The sequence below is a fragment of the Serinus canaria genome, chromosome 2, assembly GCF_022539315.1.
Source record: "Serinus canaria isolate serCan28SL12 chromosome 2, serCan2020, whole genome shotgun sequence".
NCBI classification, from domain to species: domain Eukaryota; kingdom Metazoa; phylum Chordata; class Aves; order Passeriformes; family Fringillidae; genus Serinus; species Serinus canaria.
In genome coordinates this window covers 32,048,272-32,067,702 of record NC_066315.1, presented here as the reverse complement: position 1 = coordinate 32,067,702, position 19,431 = coordinate 32,048,272, and the positions used below count along the sequence as shown (strand labels likewise).

The window sequence follows — 19,431 nt, the reverse complement described above, 5'->3', positions numbered from 1 at the left end:
GGATATCCTAGCTCTTGTGTAGTGGGGCTAGTTTATATTTTTTTTTATGTTTATGATAATTTGGTTGCTATGTTTTTAAATATTGCCTTATGTTCGTGTATAGTAAGAAAAAGCTTTTTCTGTTATCAAATCCTTATAGTATTTTCTCCTCAACGTTTAATAAAAATCAGAATCTATTATCTTGTATTTTCAGGTATTGTAAGCATCATCTCTTAGTGCAAAATATTGATATGGAATATACTGTTTAGATAACTGGCCTTCAACAGCAAGTCAGATGCAGTTTTAAATTTGAGTTATGTTAATTTGAACTTTTAGAAAGGCTTTGCATAGTATAATAAATTAACTCTTCTGGTTTTGATTCTACTGTAGTGGTTTTGTGATAAATACTTTGCAATATTAGCAGATCAAGCCATAGCAGCGTTGTGCCTGTGTGTAAGCTTTGTCATGAAAAGCAAAGTAAGGAGAACTCCAGGTTGTCAGAACTCCAGCTAGTAAGAAGTGTTAGATAAAAGCTATCTTTATTTAGAATACATAAAACTTACCACAAATTATAAGTTAAGGATATTTTTTATAGTTCTATGCCAATGTATGATTTTTATTTTTAACTTGAAGTTAAAAAATTGACCAACAAAATGATTATAGAATCTTTCCTTCTTGAACAGTTTCCTTTAAAATGCTTTGTGATAATATGAGAAATCTGCGACTGTGAGATATTCAGTGTTTCAGAGTCAAACAGATGTGAGCTAGTGATTTTTCACTTTCTGGAAAGATCTGGTAAAGAGCTTTCTGCTAGAGCAATTTTCTGTCAAAACATGGATTTGATAAAATGTAACATTTTGTAGGAAGATATTGATTTCTTTTATGCTTTCAAGAGAAACCTACAGAAATATTTTATTTATGGTTGAAACAAGAACATAAAGAAGAAAACCATAAGTCAAAACTGAACATCTGACACTGTCAAAATATCATAGCTGGTGGTTTCAGAGGCCCTAAAATAAAAATTGCAGAATTTGTGGAGATTTTTTACAAAAAATGCTGTCATCTTATTTCTATTAGAAAATAAATTTTGGAGTATCTGTTTTTACTTCCTAGTTTAGCATTATTTTCTTACTTTTTTTTTCCCCTGACTTTTTACATGCTTTGGTTGCTGAAACTGTTTTCATTAATAATGCCAGACCAGGAGTCTCCAGAGCCTTCTGCATTTGATACAAAGCTTTTGGACCTCTGCTGATTTGCAGAATGACTCGATGCTTCCTTGTAGACCCAATTAGGGGAGTTAATCAAAAGCTCTGTAGGAGTGTAGTGTGACTTCTGGGCATCTTTGAAAATCTTGGCTGAATTTTTAATCAAGATCACTGATTGCTCTTAATTCTGCAACAAGTGTTGCTCCATCCTAACCAAAACAGAAGGGCTGCTCCACAGTGGTGCTCCCATCCTTGGAGCAGCACCTGCTGTTACTCTGGTCACAGCCAGCCTGGTCTAGGCTGGCACTGGGACAGAGGGCCAAGCAATTGTCCCTTCTGGAATTCTGTCTCTCTCCCTAAACATGCCCTTCTTGGTGTCTCAGAGGCTACAGATCTGGTCTGAGATCAGATGACTGGAAATAACTGCTGTTTTATTCCCATGCTCCAGATTATCTTTTTAAAATGGTCTCAGTGTTGAATTGAGCTTTAAGAACATGGTCATATGACAGAGATTAGGGTTGTTAAGTATTTATTTATCAAGGATTTCTATTTTTAAAGAAGCTTACAACTCCATTATATATCTAAATATAAGAACTTGTAATGAATAGGCAGAGATTAAAAATTATGAAGCAGGAAGAAGCTCTATGTTCCAAATTATATTTCTGAGAAATGAGAATGTTTTATGAAATCTGAAGATCTCTTCTTCCTGGAAATACTGTTTGTGAAAGAGCACTGAGCAGTCCTGACTTCTGTGAAAGTGGAACAAAACTTCTGATTCTATGTGGCCTTCCTCTGAGAGGGCAGTTCGAAATGGATTGCTAATGGCAAAAATCTCTGCCCTAAACATCAGACTAAACTGCAATAAGTGATGTGTACATCTCTGCACAAAAATCTAAGCACATGAAAACCAAAATTTATTGCATACTTTTCTGTGCATCTAAAATATTTAAGGCTAATGTGCTAAGAATGCCTGAAACACTAAAATAATTAAGGAGTTAAAAAAATAAAATCTGTAGAAGTAATATAAGCTGAACTATTTTCTTTTGCTAATGTGACCTGACATTGAAGGGCAGTTATCTGCTGCATGAGAATAATTTTGTTTGCAGATGATTCATTACTTTTGATAATCATTAGAGGTATAACACATTAATAACAGTAAAATTAATAACTAATGATAGCATGATCTCAGTTCCTCTGTTTGCAATTATCAGGGTCACTTGGTATGTCACAAGCCACATCAGCAGGCAGTCTCCCTCCTGGGAGACACTGGGTCTGAGCATGCAGGCTAATAAATTCTTCCTGCACTGCTGTATCTCTGCTTCCACTGCTTGTTCTTTGGTCCTCTCAGAACTGCAGGACCAGCAGTAAACCAACTCAGGGGACAGAATTGTGTTTGAAAATACTTGGGTTTTTCTACTTGGTTCTCTTCAGACTGAATTGACTTGGCCTTTTTTGTAGCTATTGGATCACAAAACCCAGGAGGGTCTCAGGAACAGCTACAGGGAAAAGCACTGTGATGGAGGCTGTGTATGCCTGCAGTGCTGTTGGCAGAAAGAGTGATGGGAGTGCAGAGAAAGTCAGTCAGGTAAAGAGCTTTAAAAAACCAAAACCCCCAAACTGTTAAGTATTCTGGCTGTGATACAAATGTATATTCTTTCAAAGGTAGAAGTTTATTGTCTCCCTTTAGAAGTTCCATTTTGGTTGTTCCTAAGATTATGGCATTTAACTGTCTCTCTTCGTCTTAGCGAAATAATAAAGCTTTTATCAACCTTTGTTGGAATTAATATCTATCTTGTCAGGAAAACAGACCTATTTTATCCAGTGTCATAGAAACTGATGACAGAATGAATTTAGACCATAACACAGTGGGAGTATTCTAAAGACAAATGCCTTAGTGAGACATTTATATTCTAAAAGCAATTTTTATGTATTAACTTTATATTATAAAAGGTCCTTGAAAATAACACATATTTTACTGTCAACAAATTAGTATAGCATATACCTATGGAAATGAATGGTACAATAGCACAAGTCTAGAAACAGTTCAGACAGAATGGTGCTGATGTATGTCCCTATGCAGGATGGCCAAGAAAGAAGAAGTGCATTGAACCTGGTATTTTCTCAGGTTCAAGGCTCCAGAGAAGTCAATAAACTTGTGTGTGAATGCATTATCTGCCTCTACAGAGTAATTGAGGAAATTAACATGTGCAAGGCATAGAAGACAATGGCTTTTAAATGAGTAATCATATGGGACAGCACTTTGTGACAGTGTTGGTGGTGTTAATTCAGGCTCTGTCCTTATATGATATTTGACACAGACCAAATCATAGCCTCCTTGCCTTGATTTCACCACACAGCAATTAGATGTACTGATTAACTTAATCTTTATTAATCCAGAGGTTTACCAGAAGTGTGTGCTTCTTAGGAATAAAACATACATCCTGAAAGCATACTTAAAAAGAAACTCTGGTGGTAACAAAAAAAATGTAAAAATAAAAAACTAGCTATTTGTGGGACATGCGGTTTTATTTCAAGATTGTTCTTCAGAGCAGTCCAAGGATGTCAGCAGAAAAAAAAATAGGGAAAAAATAGTACTTGTATTTGGAAAGGCCTTGGAGTGCTGTGGGATGAGAATTGCCCACAATTGATTCACTTGGGGAAGGCTGGTAAGAATCCAGTACCTAAATAATGATTAAGACACGCCTGATGAAAATTAAGAGGCATTCAGTTCCGCGTCATTCCCATCAGGGTGCCTCTAAGCATCTCCTGCGGAGCTGTCTGCCGTACCTTTGTTGGGTTGGGGCACTGCAGACCTGACTACCTCCCCCCTGCTCCTGCCTCCAGCTCTGCTTTTATTTCCAAGTGACAGGCCGGGGGGAACGTGTGACTTGGGGCAGCGGTAGAACGCTCGCAGCTCTGGTGCTGCTCTCTCGAGCGCATCCCAAGCGCTGCCGCCCGTTTTGTCCCGAGTGCCCGCTGCCACCCGCGCTCGCAGGGCAGTTTCGGGAGCGGGCGCTGTCCCGAAGAGAGCATCTCCCCGCGGGGCACGACCCTGCCCGGCGCTCCGGACCCCACCTAAGCTTCCCCCAGGGCCACGCTGCCGGTCCAGCCGCGGCACGGAGCCCATCACTCGCCCGCCTTCCGTGCCCGCCCCGGGGCTCCCTCACAACGTGCCCCCCGCTCCCGCCCGGCCTCGGAGCGGGCCGGCCCCGCCCATCGGGGAGCGGGGCGCGCGCACGGCCCGCTCTGCCGCGCCATTGGCTGGCGTGACCGCGCTGCGCGCTCCGGTTGGCTGCGGCCGCCGCCAGGCAGCGGCGGGGCCGGGCGGTGTCCGCCCGCCGCTGCCGCTCCCGGCGGGAGGGTGAGTTTGAGTCGCGGCCGCGGCGGAGCCGCCGGGCGGGAGGGTGAGTTCGATTCGCCTCCGCTCCCGCAGGGACAACTTTTTTCCCGCGCGGGGTTGGCGCATCCCGACGGGGCGGCCGCGGCCGTCGGGCAACTCGCGGCCGAGTGAGCGGAGCCCCCCCAGGCTGCGGGTCCCGCGCCCCACCCTGGGGCAGCCGGCGGCGCGCGGCTGGGGCGGCCGTGACTCGCCGGGGCGGCGGGGGCTGAAGGGCGCGGGGAGGGAGGCCGGGAGGGGGCGGCGGAGTTGCCGGGGGCAGGCCCGGTGCCCGGGGGCGATGGAGGGGCAGGGCGACACCCTGCCCCCGGTGCGGGGCTGCGGGCCGGCGCTCCGGGCACCGGCTGCGGCTTCCCCCGGTCCCGTGGGTCCTCTCGGGACCCCGCCGGCGTCCCGGCCGCGTCTGGCCGCCCGCTCGCCGCACACAGCCCGCACCCGGTCCGGCCGCGGCAGGGCACAGCGGGCATCGCCGGGGCAGTCGGGGGCCGGCGGGGCAGCGGCGCCTTGTGCCGCCGGGAGAAGGCGGCCGGGGCTGCGGGGGAGACAAAGGAGCTGCTCCCGCGGCGTCCCCGGAGCAGGGTAGGCAGCACGGTGCCTGGCAGCGGGCTCCCGGTGCCGCTGCGGACCCTCGTGGGGAGGTTTGGGGCAGAGTTGGGCGGCGTGCTGAGGAACGCCTTCGTGCGGACCCGTCCTGGGGGTGTGTTTGGCGGTGTCGCTGCCGCCGCGAGTTGTGTGCCCGCCGCGGGGATGCGGGAGGTGGCAGCAACAGTTAGAACGGCGGAGTTGGGGAACCCGAGCGGGCAGCGCCGCAGGCTGCAGGGCTTGTGCCTCCGCGGGCTTCGTGCTTTAACTCGGAGCACGTTCAATTGAAGTGGCCTTCCATGTGCTTTGTGTGTCAAAGGTAAGGATGAAAGCAGAGAGAGTGCCCGTGGATTTGTCTTGTCCCATGTAATCCCGACAGCCATCACGTTTGTTTCCCGTCCAATTGAATTCTAGCTCTCTGCCGAAAAAGCTCCCCAGCTTTAGGTTCACAGGGAGATTTGTGCCCTTGAAGATTATGATATCCTGCTAGTATGGACCTTTCAGGAGTTTTAACGTATACTGCCAGTGTGAGGAGATGACTGTAGATGAGCCAAATATTAAAATTTCTACTACGTGGTTGGTGTTAGGGTGCTTAGCTTCAAATTCAGATTTAGTGATTTTTTTTTAAGGCAAGCTGAGCAAATTGCACTGCAAAGAGGCAAGAAGCAGTGTTATGGAGCAAAGCATAGAGTGACATTGATGTCTGCATTTTGTGGTATCTGAAAGGCCTTTCTGCAGTTTTTCCCTCCAATGATGAATTTACATGCCACAGTGGTTTTTCAGAAGTTTGTGCTTTCCACAATGTCATTGAAAGGTTGGGGTTAGAAGGGACCTTAAAGATCATAAAGTTCATGCCTCTAATGGCATCTTGCTTTTGTTCTCTCCACCATTCAACAAGTTCTTTTATGTTAAAAAAATTAAGTAATGTGGTATAATGTGGTCAAATTAATTTGCGATCTGTTGTAGTTTCATCAGTGAAATAGTTTTGGTAAAAGTAGTGTGCTTTGAAGTTGAGTTTTAAATCCTTCTGGCAGTGTTTTTGGATGTATTTTTTCCTTTAGAGTAGGAAAAAATATAAACCCACTAATTTTGAAATACAAAACCGATCTGCTTCTCTTCTGTGATAATCTCTTTGTGAGGCAAGGCACTTCTATAAGAGTGATGATAATTTTGAGGAAGTTTGGTACTACTTGGGATGATTTATTAACTGTAACAATTCACTTCCTTGCAGCAGTGAGCTGTTTTAAAGGGACATGTTATGCTTAATCAGAAAGCTTCTTCCAAGGAAAAAGGCTGTCAGGGGCAGGATCATGTTGAAATTCTGCTGTAGCCTCCTGAATGGGCGGGTTTGCTTTCACTTGAGAGAGTCCATGGGAGACATGTTCCCAGGCATAGCTGGGTTGTTAAGTCACTTGGATTCTAATTTTGTGAGGACTTGTATCACAAGCATGCATGTGCGATATTGTAAGGCTGGGCACTACAAGTGGTGTGTGTCATCTGGGTTTTGCTTAGCACAGTGGGGCTGGCTCTGAGCTGGGAGACAAGCCCATATGCTGATGCATGTGACTGGGTCAAACCTCATTGTAAGTCACTGAGTTAAAATCTCATTCATAGTACACGTTCCTCTAAAACCCCAATATCTTGAACCTTCCCCATGTTCATGTCAGGAAATTGATTTTCATTAAAGCCTGCCTTAAGGTACATATTAGGTTGTCTTCTTAATCTGTCACTGACTTCAATGCATGCAGTGTGAAAATCACCTTGTTCATACTGGAGTGTAAGAGCCAAAATGAGGGATGTGGGACTCCAGGCGGCTCTCCAAAATGCAGTTTATTCCATCCACGAGGTTATAGCAGTCCAGGGTCATGGGTGACAGAGCCTGTGCCTACAGCTGTCAGCTCCAGCTGCAGGCAGGCCTGGAGACCCTTTGGTTCTGGTTACAATGCATTATATACTTTTCTTTGCTTAACATCTTAATACAGTAGAACCAATCTATACCTTATCATAACTACCATAATTACCAAATTCATGTTACTATTCTCCAATCACTAAAAGTTAGTACATTACAGTTTAAGCCAGAAGTTGTTATTCAGTTTTCTTGCAGTGGAAAATTCTGAGACCTTTTTTCTACTTGTCACATCAGCAGGCTTGTTTGCCTGTGCTATCTTCTTGCTTAGTAAAAACATCTTCTAGTTTGGGGTGGGTTTATCCTTTGCTCTAAGTCATAAAACCCCCTTCTAACTAACATACCCTATGCCTCCTTGGTTATCCAGTAAGACTGGCTCAGCAGTTCTTTTCTTCTATATCAAAACTTGCTTCCAACTCTATTCCTTCATCAGACTCCACATTTAAAAATCTTTCTGCTAAGCATACATAGCTGTGAGACTTTATTGTCAAACTTTCATCCTTCCCAACACTGGAGGTTTAAATTATTAAAGTGTTGGCTAATGTCTGGTTATTTTAATTAGAAATAAATGGTCTGATGTGACACTGTGGTTTTTTTTTCAGGTTGTATGGAGAATGCATAGTTTGCAAAATGATTTCTTAGAGAAAAGTCACAGTTCCCAGGTTTCCCTTTGGGACTAAGAGCTTGTGGAGTATTTGAGGCTTTAGGATGAAACTTTCATGAGGCATAAATGTTTACGTTGATGAGACTATATTAAAATGTAGTAGCTCTTGGGCTCTTAACAAAGATCACCTGTGCACTCAGCAAACATACAAAGCCTCCATGGGGAAGAGCTTAGACTTAAATCTGTTAGGTGACTTGCCAGGTCAGGTTTCATTCCCAGCCCTTCCCTTTGACAGATGTGCTCTTTGCATAACCTAGCACGCTTCCTCTCTCACCAAGGGAAGACTGGGTAGAAAGCTGATCTATCCTTAGGTCTCCCCTAGGACTGTGTGGGCAGTTTTGTTAGCAGAAGTGGAAGTCACACCTGTGAATCTCTGCGCTCGCATGGGTTTCGTCCAGTGTTACCGAGCAGTCAGTCTTCCAAGAGCAAGGTGCAGGAAATTTAACCAGGAGATCTGATCTTGCTGGGTAGGAGATGAGAAGCCTGACAGTCTGACCTTCCCTGCTTGCATACTCTATTTTCTTTGAAGAGGGCTACAGTCCAAATCTTGTACACTTTAGAAAAACTGAAGACTGCCCATGTGTAATTATATTCTGAGGTTAAATAGTTTGGCTGGAGTGACCCTGTCTAATCTCTGAGACTTCCATGGGATTATGGAAATACAGCATGCTTAAAACCTGCCGTTTATATGCAGTGTCTTTCAGTGTGTTGGTTTGTTCTTGGTAGGATGTAGTTGAGAGAGGTTGTTGATTTACTGGAATCTTGTAGCTTAGGAGAATTACAGCTTTTGTTTTGTTAATGCTGTTCTGTTTAATTATGCTAGTATATATATGTAAAAAAGATGTCTTAAATTAGAATTTTAGGCCTGTGATCTTTTCTTTAAATCTGTGTTTTCTTTCTGTTCCAGGAAAAATAGCCCTTTTGGCATTTGCTGTTCTCAGTTGCTAGAATTGAAATGGTGACGTATGAAATGCACATTTGGAAGTGGTGCATGTTTTGGAATTAAAGCATTTTTTAATAGCATCAGTTATTTAGAAACTTAAATTGGATTAGTTTATTTGAAATGCTTTGTGAGATAATCTTGGAAGGCAGCAACAAGGTGTCAGGATAAGGACAGAAATCTGTGTCAGTGTTGTTGAAGACAAGGAGTACTAAAGTATGAAAATGTTTTTAATGTGTAGCAGCTGCATGTTGCTGCTAGGCTGTGTTTAAAGCTGCTGCTCCAGCTCTGCATGCCATTAAAATGGTTATTCCTGCAATGGCCAGACTCTTTCCTCTACTCTATAATGTGTAAGTGTATGCCCACACTTTTTAGATTATGTGCTTCTGCATGAACTTGAGATTTTCTCTACAAGCAACTGACAAACAACAAACAAATAAACATTAAAAATGTTTATTCCTGCAATGGCAAGACTCTTTCCTCTACTGTTTAATGTGTAAGTGTATGCCCACACTTTTTAGAGTATGTGCTTCTGCATGAACTTGAGATTTTCTCTATAAACAACTGAGAAACTGACACTTGAGTTACTTAAAGTTATTTGAAAACATCTAAAAAGTTTTGCACAAGACTTGACAGGTGAAATGCCTCTGCATTTGTTCTTTCTGTAAATCAGATTTCTATCAGCATTTGTGTTAGAACTTTCCTAGCATGAAAACTCAAATACTCTTATATTAGATACAAAAAAAAAAAAACAAATCAAACCCCAAAACATCAAAACCAACATCTGAAAGCTCTAACAACTGTAATAGTTTTCAACTTGTAGCATTTCTACATTAGTGCTGGATATGAAGTATATTCTTGTACTTGTGGTGAAACTGTTTTGAAGCCTTTGCCCTAATCAGGACCACGTTCAAGAGGAGCAGAATAAAAATAGCATCTTGGCCGAGTCTGTGAGGGCAACTGTTATTTATGGCAATTTCTTTGGTCACATCCCCACATGAACTTACATGCTTTGCTAACAACTGGAAAGACAGTGAGTGAAAGCAGTATAACTTAGAGCCAAGTGAGTCTTGAAATTGTCTGTATGTGACCCCATTTTGTCTTGTAGTGCCAGAAAGGGGAGGATGTTGGTGTAGGTCTTAGTGTGATGAATTAAGGGTTCTGTTTATAAGGCTTCAGTTTAACTTCTAAATGGTGTACAAATGTAAAACAGATGGGTTTAATAAACAGTGGTTATTAGAGGCATTATTTATTAGGACTGGAATCAATAAAGGACATGGAATTTGGACAGATATTTAATTATCATCACTCTTGTATATGGAGAATGCCATGGAAAGTGAGGATATGCATGAAGCATTTCTTAATTTATAAATGACCAGCAATGCTGAAGAATCATCTGAGTGTTGAGATTAAGACTTAGAAATGGGTTATCTCTTCAAAACAGATGTATGTTTTTGTTTTTCCATCTCTAACCTCTGATAACATGAAATGCTGTGTAGCAACTGAAGAACAGTAAAGAAATGTAGGTGAAAGTACTACTAGTAAAACATGCTTATTGCTGATGCAAAAGTTGCAAAGTATTTGTATTCCATCCTGATTGGCACAAGAGCTCTCATTCTAAACTTTGTGACAAAAAAATGTATACTTGGGGCACTTTTGGTAGCTATTAAAGACAGCTTTCTTAGGCTATCTTATCTCATACCTTTACATTTTGTTACTTTTCTCTATTTGGAATCTAACCTTATTTAAAAATAGCATGCTCTGAAGCTGCACTGGATACTAATTAATACTCTTCAGTGCTTAAAGCCATGCTGTCTCCTAAGATTTCCTGCTGTTTGCACTGGATAAATATTTATGCTTCAGCAAGGCATTAATTTCAACCTGACGAACAGTGCATACAACTTTAATATTTTGCTAATACTAAACACCATGAATCACTCCTTTTGCTATGTTTTATTGTAGTTCCTTTTTTTAGGAAAGGAGAAAAAAAATCCCATTACACTTTAAATATGTGGTAGGGAATTATAACTAATTCTCAACAATTAACCTGTCTAGTAGTCTGAGTATTGTACAGGAGCTAGTGCTGGGTAATATAAGGTCTCCATGAGCATCTGGGTAATGGACAAGGTTGTACTATGTAGTGATTTGTAAAAAGCAATTGCTTTCTATTAATTATTTTCCATCCTATAATACTATTTGTTGTATTAAAGGAGATGACTGGAATATGTGGAAAAGCATTAAGTTGACCTAGTAAATTTTTAAAAATTGCATTTGGCAAGTTTTTGACACCAGCTACCTTCTCTGCCAGTTAGGATACTGTGAATATTTTCAGTGTACTGTGTAAATCACATCAGGTATACTACAGTCACATCCCTACCTGAGGATCTAAAGGATCTTCAGGTATAAAAATGATTTTTTTTCCCCCATGGTAAATACTCCTTTGTAGTATTTGCTGGCTGAAGAAAATTGTGTTTATTCCAGATTTGAAATAGGTAGACTGCAGCATTGTGTATTTGGTGTTAGGCTGATGAAGGGGAGAACAGTGTGATCAAAGTGGGGGAAGGAGCAGGGTTGGGGAGTTCCTTAGCTCTTGGTACTTGATGCTAAATCAACAATTTTATGTTCCTTATGTTCCATCAATTTAGACTCGTTTTGCCAGTGAAATGCTGAGTATTGTCCTACGGTTTGTGGTTAATAGCATATCTGGTTAAACCAATTACTATAAACTCGGTTAAGAGAATATATTTATTGTTGACTTCTTGTAGGCTGTGCCAAAATACCTGCCTGCTTCACGTCTGTCACATGCTGCAGACATGCTACTGTTTTTACTCAGTTACAGCTTTTAGGCTCAATAAGCTGCAGTCTCCCCGCTCACATCTCTTAGGTTCCTAATTGTATTGACTCCGTATGTCAGGTGTAGAAAGACTAACAGGCTCCTGTGTTTTTTTCCCTGCTTTGAACTAAATTCCCAGTGCAGCAGCCAGAGGAGCAGGTGAGAGGCTTTTGACAGTAATTCTGCATTCTGCGCATCTGCTTACATATGCATCTGCAGCTTTGTGAGTTCTGGTATAAGATTTACCAATTTCTGCCTGTCTTAAGAGAATGTGATTTATATTTAATTGTAAAGCTGAGCAAAAAATTTTGAATTTCTTTACCCTTCTCCCTGTTTTCTCAGCAGCATTATGTGTCAGCACTGTAAATTAGGGGTATTTTCTCAATAGTCACATTGTGATGAGGCACTTCAGACAATCAAATTTGTTCTGTTACTCAGTGAAACACAAAAAAGGAAACATCTGTTTTGCTTAGTCTGAAATGATACAGCTTGGAGTAACAGGATTCTGTTGTCTCAGCTGGAATTGGTTGAAGTTTTGTTGACTTTTCAGTAATGTATACAAATATAGCAGAACTCCTCTTCCAGCACTTCTGCATCATGCTGGGGATTGGATGAGTAAATTTGCAGTCTCTACTACTTTTAATTCTTTTGCTGCCTTACTTTAGCTTGGTATATGTATTTTCAATATCATTCTCATTGTTCTTAGGCTGAAATTTAAGAATATCTAAAGCATATGCATTTGGATTGGTTACCAAGGGTTTTTACTAGAATGGAATGGTTATTTGTGCAGTGGTATTTTCTCCCAGACTGTTACTGGCAAACTGTAGCTGCATCTGGAAGAATTGTAATGATTTTCCACCCAAAACAACATAATCAGAGATCTCTAAACTGTGCCATTCCCTTGTATACATAGTGCACTCATTCATTCCTTAAGGAAGTAATGGAAATCTTTGGTTCATTGCTATTTTATTGGTTATTCAAAAGTGGCTTTGGTTTTGTCCTGTTTTGGTAAAGAAGTGAATTCCAGTTCACCTGTGCTCACAAAACTGCTCCAATCCCATGAAACAGTGGCAGGGACAGCCTTGACCGTTTACAGCTGCTTCTTGGTGTGGTAGAATAAAAGTCCTGTATAAATTCAGTAGGTGGAGTAGGATGTGGATACATTGGATGTCAAGGGAAGAAAGAGCACCTAGATGAAGGTCCTGCTTCTACACTAAAGAGAGGAACTGACAAAAGTGGAAATGGAAAGTTAACTGAGTGATGAAACAGGAACCAAATGATGCCACACCCTTGAAGAAGTTCCTTAAATGTGTCTATAGATGTTAAATCATAGGTGTATGATCTTTTTATTTTGTGCGATTAACCCTCAAATGTCATAAGGCTTGAGAAGTGGCCATTCACTTAGATTATATTTGTTTTTTTTTTCATCCAGTGTGATGGAGGTTGCTTTGTTCTTGGTTCATTGCAACACTTATTTCATACGCTTATGACAGTTTTTACAAGCAGAACATGTTGTGTCCAAGGGTTGTTAGGCTGTATTGATGTCCTTTGGCTCTGATTCATCCAGTCCACTACGCCCCAAATACATGTGCAATCAGACCAATTTCCATGTATTGTCACAACTGTGTCTGGCATTCAAGTGACTTTTCAGACACTGCTTGTAAGCACAGTACACTAAATCAAGTGCTCAACTTCACAGACCTGAGATTATTACAGAATTAAATTTTGACCACTTTGTAGTTAGGTTACAGAAATATTTGCCTGGCTCTAAATCATCAAATCTGTGCTCTAAGCGAGTACTCTGAATTAATGACTGATTATAGAAGTACCACTCACTTCTTCTAGAATACTAAATATGTAGGATATGTAATAATGCTCTTAAAAGTCAGGCCTGCCTTGAGCAGAAGACATTGTGTGATTTAATGAGAATGCAAATAAAAGAAAGAGAAAAAGAAAATGAATGTACGCTCTGTTTTTTTAAATCTTGAACTGTTTTCTGCTACTAAGGTGGTAACAATATAACTTCCATAGAAACTTTCTGTTGTTGTGACTTTGGAATAATGGCAGATTACTTGATAATACCAATTAACTTGGAAATCTGAACTCAAATAAAGAGTCCTTCCAGAACCTGTATAATTTGAGTTTTACTAGCTTTCTATTTCTTGGAGTAATTAATATTCTGACCTTAAGGTGCTTTCATGAAATGGGAACTTTTTATTTTAAAAAGCTTTTTCATCTAACATGAATTCAATCTAAATTAATACATCTCAACATAAGAGAATTATAATCCTTTTCTGCTTTGACAGTATTATGCTTTTGGGATTTGACTTAAAAAAAAAAATTACGATGCAGAGCAAGACATACAGGGTAGTAAATTCTCTTGAGACTTTGAGTTGCATATATTTTGTCTGTATTACAGCATTTGTATGAGACAGTAGAGCATTTAATGTATTGGATGTATCTTCTGAATGAGACAGAAGCGTGGGTCCTGCCTCTAAAAATTTTAGTTGGGAATTCATGTTTTTCTGTAAAGTATGTAAAAACCCACAAAATTGTTCCTAGTTGCTCTGAAATGTTTTTCAAGTGAATGTGTCTAGTCTTGTGAGTGTATGCGGATGGGCTGTTGTGGGGGTGGGGGAATGTGGAGGGATGAGGAAGAATAAGAGAACTGTCACGAAGAGATAAAGCATGTTTCTCCTGAAACTGTTTAACACAGCTAAATACATGCATTGCATGCATATATTGATAATTTTAATTCTGTAATTTAACAGGGAGCAGTCATTGACTGCTAAAACTAAGACCTAAGGTTATTTGCAGTATTGATGCACCCCTCTTCTGGAAAATATACCTTTGCATAGATTGTTGTTTTTCTTCCCTGTGAAAATGAGCTATAAAAATACCTGTCAGTAGACTATCATAGATCTCTTTTTGCTATAAAATCTGGGGTGTATTCCTGATAGCAAGGTTCCTGCTTTTCTTTGATGATCTTAGAGGTAATGGTGGAATGGTACACTGGCGATAATGTTTTGTAGATAGAAAGCTATCAGAAATGCTAATGCTGCTGCACTGGTAGGGTTAGGGTGATGGTATGTATCATAGCACTTATCAAATGAAGGTTCTGGAGTCAAAATGAAACCTTCCCATTGCAGTTGTATTTGATCATGTCTGATATTATGCTGTATTGTAGATCTTCCCTGGGCAGCCCAGTGTGATGGCACAACCGATCCGGAGAAGTCACTGGGAGCCCCGGGGAGAGTTCTCTTTTCTTGGTGAAGGGCTGGGTGCCCTGGAATGGGTTTGGCCCAAAAGAGGGGCCTGTGCTTTACCAGATAAGGCTGTCCTGGCATAGGAATAGTATTCCCCAATTTAATATTTCCACTGAAACCTTCCAAACCGCAACTGCTCGCTCAGTCTCCCTTTCCCCCTCTGCCTCTCCTGCCTAGAGATAGAGAGGAGAATTAGGGGCACAAAAAGTAAAGGTTACAGGTTGAGATAAGAACAATTTACCGGAAACAGAAATTGAATAAGAAAGTGAACAGTAACAGCTACACTATCAATAACAAAGTGTACAAAATAGGCAAATGATTGAGACATGATTGCTCACCATGCAGAACTGGCTACCCAGAGTGCTTCCCCTGGCGATGATGAGAGAATAACATCTGGATCCTCGCTATGCCCTGCCTAGCTACTGCAAAAATTACCTCTGTCCTGGCCTGATCCTGTCATAAGCCACTTCTGAAGCGCCTAGGACTTTTGCAGCCCAATTTGTTTGCAGCTCAGTTTGTGGAGCTCCTTACATTTTATGGAGGCAGAAGGATGATTGAGTTGAAATCAAGTCCCAAGAGCTGCTATGAAATTTTTTCCTCATGTTGCTTGTGTAGTATCTTCTAAAGCTAGTGTCTGGCTTGCAGGCTGTCATGGTTTTATAGGTAGACTTCTCTGCTTTCCAAATTGAATGAGGTGCAGATACTTAGAGCAGGGTTGGAAATAGGCAGTCTCCTAAAACTCATTCTTAGCCAGCAGAATTGGACGTTTTGGTCAAAAATGGTGAGGTTTTGGTCAAAAGTCTTGAATTCTTAATATTGCTGCTAAAAAGTAGGTGAAGAGTCTCTCAGACTCCTGTCCTGCTTTGGGAACTGTGTCCTTTTCCTCCTGCTAGGTCACTGCTAAACTATTTGCCAGATAAATGCTTCTGGATTTGTACTACTTGAAACTATGTGCTGTAATGGTAGAAGGTGTTAAAATTGTGTCTTTTACAGTCAATGCTCTGAGATGAGGTTCAGGCCCTGCTCAGTTCTCCACATGCTTTTTAGTTATAGACAGGCTGTTGTGCAGCATCTGCCTGTGCATGCTTTACATAGAGAGCCTTTCAGCAGCTGAGTTACCCAACACCTTTCTTTTCATATGACTGAACATTCTGAACAAACTCTAACATGAGATGACTTGCAATTTTCACTTAGAAAACAAAACTTGGTTTTTAAAATTAGCTTGCAGCAAATTGACTTCACAAATAGATTAAGTGAGTAACTGCCTGTAAAGGTAATACTGTGGTAGCTTTGAAGATTGAGGAGGCAAGGAACTACATGTCATAGCATTGCTACCAAAATAATGCTCCATGCTTTTCAGAAGGCCACTGGTTAGTTCAAGACTTTCATGCAATACTGAAATGAAAGCTGCAACACAATTATTCTCTCTATAGTTTATTATATTTCACTGTTTTAAATTTGCCTTTGGGTTACTTCATAGGGATGCAGTGTACTTTGGGCTTAGGGAACTAAGGTGTAAAACAACAGTAGTATGTTTGGGGTACTGTACAGAATGTTTCTTGGATGGGATGAACTTGTGCAGCACTGCTTTCCCTTCCTGAAGTGATAAGAGCACTGTGTGATGCACTGTGGAATTAATTACCAGTTCACTGATGTTCTCAACATGAGTTATGGAAGTCTTGACACATAGAAAACAGACAAGATTTCTAAAGCTTTCTAGTTAATTTATTTGGTTAAGCTTGTGCTTGTACTCATTTTAATGTGAGTTAATTTGAATTCTATTGCTGTACGATGCATATAGTTATTATCTTGATTTTTTTTTTGTATGTGTTGGAACAGTTAACTATATTAATCCAGAAAACATAAGGACAATTAAGACAAGGTTTTTCAATTATGTGTGTTTTATTCTAAGATTATGCTGTTTATATATCTGTTTCTTTCTTAAAAAGTCAATAAGATGTAAACAGTAATGTTTGCATGGAATGAAAGTGGAAGCGAGTATATTTTAGCTTCTAAAAAATCTGCTTTGAAAGTAATAAGTCTTATTTGATTTCCCTATAATGAAACTGTTGATGAATTACAGATGATAGAAAAGCTAACATTTGAGGATATACTCCAGATGAAATAGCTTGAAAGAGTAGGGATTCTGCATGCCAGAGAATGAGGTGTGACTGGAGTAAGTTGACTTACAGGTGGTCTGTTGTGGCTGACTGTAGTTTTCAACATGGCAGATGTACTTGGAGTGTGCATTTGTGCAGAAGGCAACAGGGAAGAAATAGTAAAGCAGGATTTAAAAAGGTAGCAAGGAAGAAGTAGTAGAGGACCATGAAAAAATAAAATTCAAGCTGTGGAAGTTATTTCCTCTTACTTCATTTTGGCACTGTATTGTCAGGGCTGCTTTTGTCCTGCTTAAACAATACAGATGTGATTTACTATGGCTTGTATAAATTCAAGTGAATATATCAGTGCTTGTAGTCTCTTATCTCTATCCTGGTGACTTGTTTGACTGGCATGAGTAATTTGGTTGTCTTGGGACACAATTCCCCTTGATAGTAAAGGGTGAATACAAGGTTAGTTGAGTACAAATGTGGTTTGTAATTGATTGCTAATCTGAAATTGAGCAAATAAACTTGCCAGGAGTCAAAGATCAGGATTAAAATCTTCAAAAGCCTGTCCTATTAGGAGTCTTATCTTCTCCTTGAGACTTTTTAGAAAGCTTTAATCATGAATGTTTTGGGTCATGTGTGCCTATGTGACTATTTACCAGTAATGTAAATGGCCTTGTGGTTTCATGATCTCAACAACAGGTTTGTTGGTTTTTTGGTCTTTTTTTCCTTTTCCCCCCTCCTAATGGAATTGAGACGTTGTAGAAGACTGAGTTACAGTTTGATACATGAAGTACTTGATGCTTTACAGCCCAGAAGCCTCCAAACAGTATTCTGTGGTACTGGATACTTTGCACAAAAAACAACTGCATTTAAGACAGTTATATAGTTTCTGTATGGTCTAGCTGATGTATGGTTGCTTTCTATTGACTGTTTTTTTCCTTAATTACTGGCACCAAAACTGAATTTATGTCTGTCATCTGTGGCTGAATATTAATTTTTAAAATTGTAATGGGTGTCGTTCAGGAGGACTTTTCCATTTGGTGGGCAAATATCTATCGCTTTATCACATTGTTAAATTGTTGGAGAAGCGTCTATGCAGAGGATTGGGAAGTCTTTTTTAAATCTGTAACATGGAAGAGTCCACTGACTCCTGACTCTTTAAGGCTGATGTTCCACATTGTGATACAAAGTGTAAGCTCTAGAAAAGAGCTTTTATCAGTGTTGCTTCTATCACTGACAGAGGGGAGGGGAAGGTGGGAAGCAAAACTGAATAATGCCTTTGGCAAGATGAAATTAAAATTGACTGCAGTTTCACTTCCTGAGGTTCAGTAATCTTTACAAACCACTGGAAACAAATGTTCAGAACAGTTATTTTTGTGTGTTCTCTACTTTATTGTGCAGAAGACTGCAGAATGACCATAGTCAACCAGATGAGAATTTATGAAACCTTACTGACTAGCAGTGGCTGTTAATAGAGGCCAAGAAAGGAACTGAGAGAAAACTAGAAGAATGTGCTGGGGGAGCAACCTTTGACTCCAGCTTTCTGAACTAGAAGTGTTTATATATTTAGTGGCTCTGGATAGATTTTTCCATGCATATGTCCCAGTGGGTTTTTTTCTATGCATTTATGTAAAGCTCATGTACCTGGACCTCAATGCATACTTCCTTCCTACATTGTTTTTGGTAATTCGTGTTTGTTTTGAGCCTGCCACCTCTAGTGTCACCTACAACTTGTTATTTCTCTTGTTAGAAGATGCTGAATAACCATCTCTTATTTTAGGAATTTGCCTGAGCCTAAGTCAGTGATGCTTGGTGCACCATAGCTGTCCTGCTTTAAACTGAAGAAGGCAATTATCAGAGAATATTTGATACCCAGTGTTTGAGCACTGTTTGCAGTTGTATATTTAAATAGAACATGTGACTGTTTCAGGCTTAGCACAATGAGGTGTTTGTTTCTTTGTGAAAGTTTGAAAAAAATGAAGAAGTCAGACCTGACCTTTGTGGTTTCTGAAACCTGTTAGAGTGGCTTTTGGAGTCCACAATAGCATCTCTTTCTTTTCTCAGGAGACTTCAAGTGTTTTGCTGCCCATTATTGCACCTACAAGTATCTGAACAGAACAGCTTGACCATATTCAAAATTCTATAGAAGATGAACAGATGACTGTATCACTAAAATGAGTTGTGCATTAGCATCAGGAAAATACATTCTGTTCTTTGGCAGTTGAATCAAGAAGACACTTGCCTGAGTGTTCTTTACTGTTCTGTGGCTTACCAAGGATTGTGTCTTTGTCTCTGAAGTGAGGGAGAAGAAAGGGTTCAGCACTGTGAATTTTGCATGTAGACTGTAGTCCTTTAAATGAGCTTGATGAATCATGTAAGAGCTGACTAAAAGGTTTTTAATATTTCTTGTACCACTTCAAAAGGGAAGAAAAGTTGAGTCCTAATTGCCCCATCCCTACTTCTCTATAGTGCAAACTACTATAGAACAGAAGATGAGCATTTACTAGGGACTTGATCTCATGTGATTTGATGAATCTTAATGGAATGCTCA

The 19,431-nt window shown here is 40.5% G+C and overlaps 1 protein-coding gene across 5 annotated transcripts in view; it reads left to right on the top strand.

Moving 5' to 3' along the window:
* Positions 1-4,461: 4,461 nt before the first annotated feature.
* HYCC1 (hyccin PI4KA lipid kinase complex subunit 1) overlaps positions 4,462-19,431 on the top strand; it is a 44,222-nt gene continuing 29,252 nt past the window's right edge. For 2 of the 5 annotated variants that reach the window (XM_018909501.3, XM_018909500.3), the window contains exon 1: positions 4,503-4,588. The gene's annotated coding sequence lies outside the window, so the exon portion shown is untranslated. Of the gene's footprint in view, positions 4,589-5,342; positions 5,483-19,431 lie in introns of those variants that run through there. The other 3 variants (XM_050970728.1, XM_009086037.4, XM_050970729.1) reach the window with 3 other exon arrangements.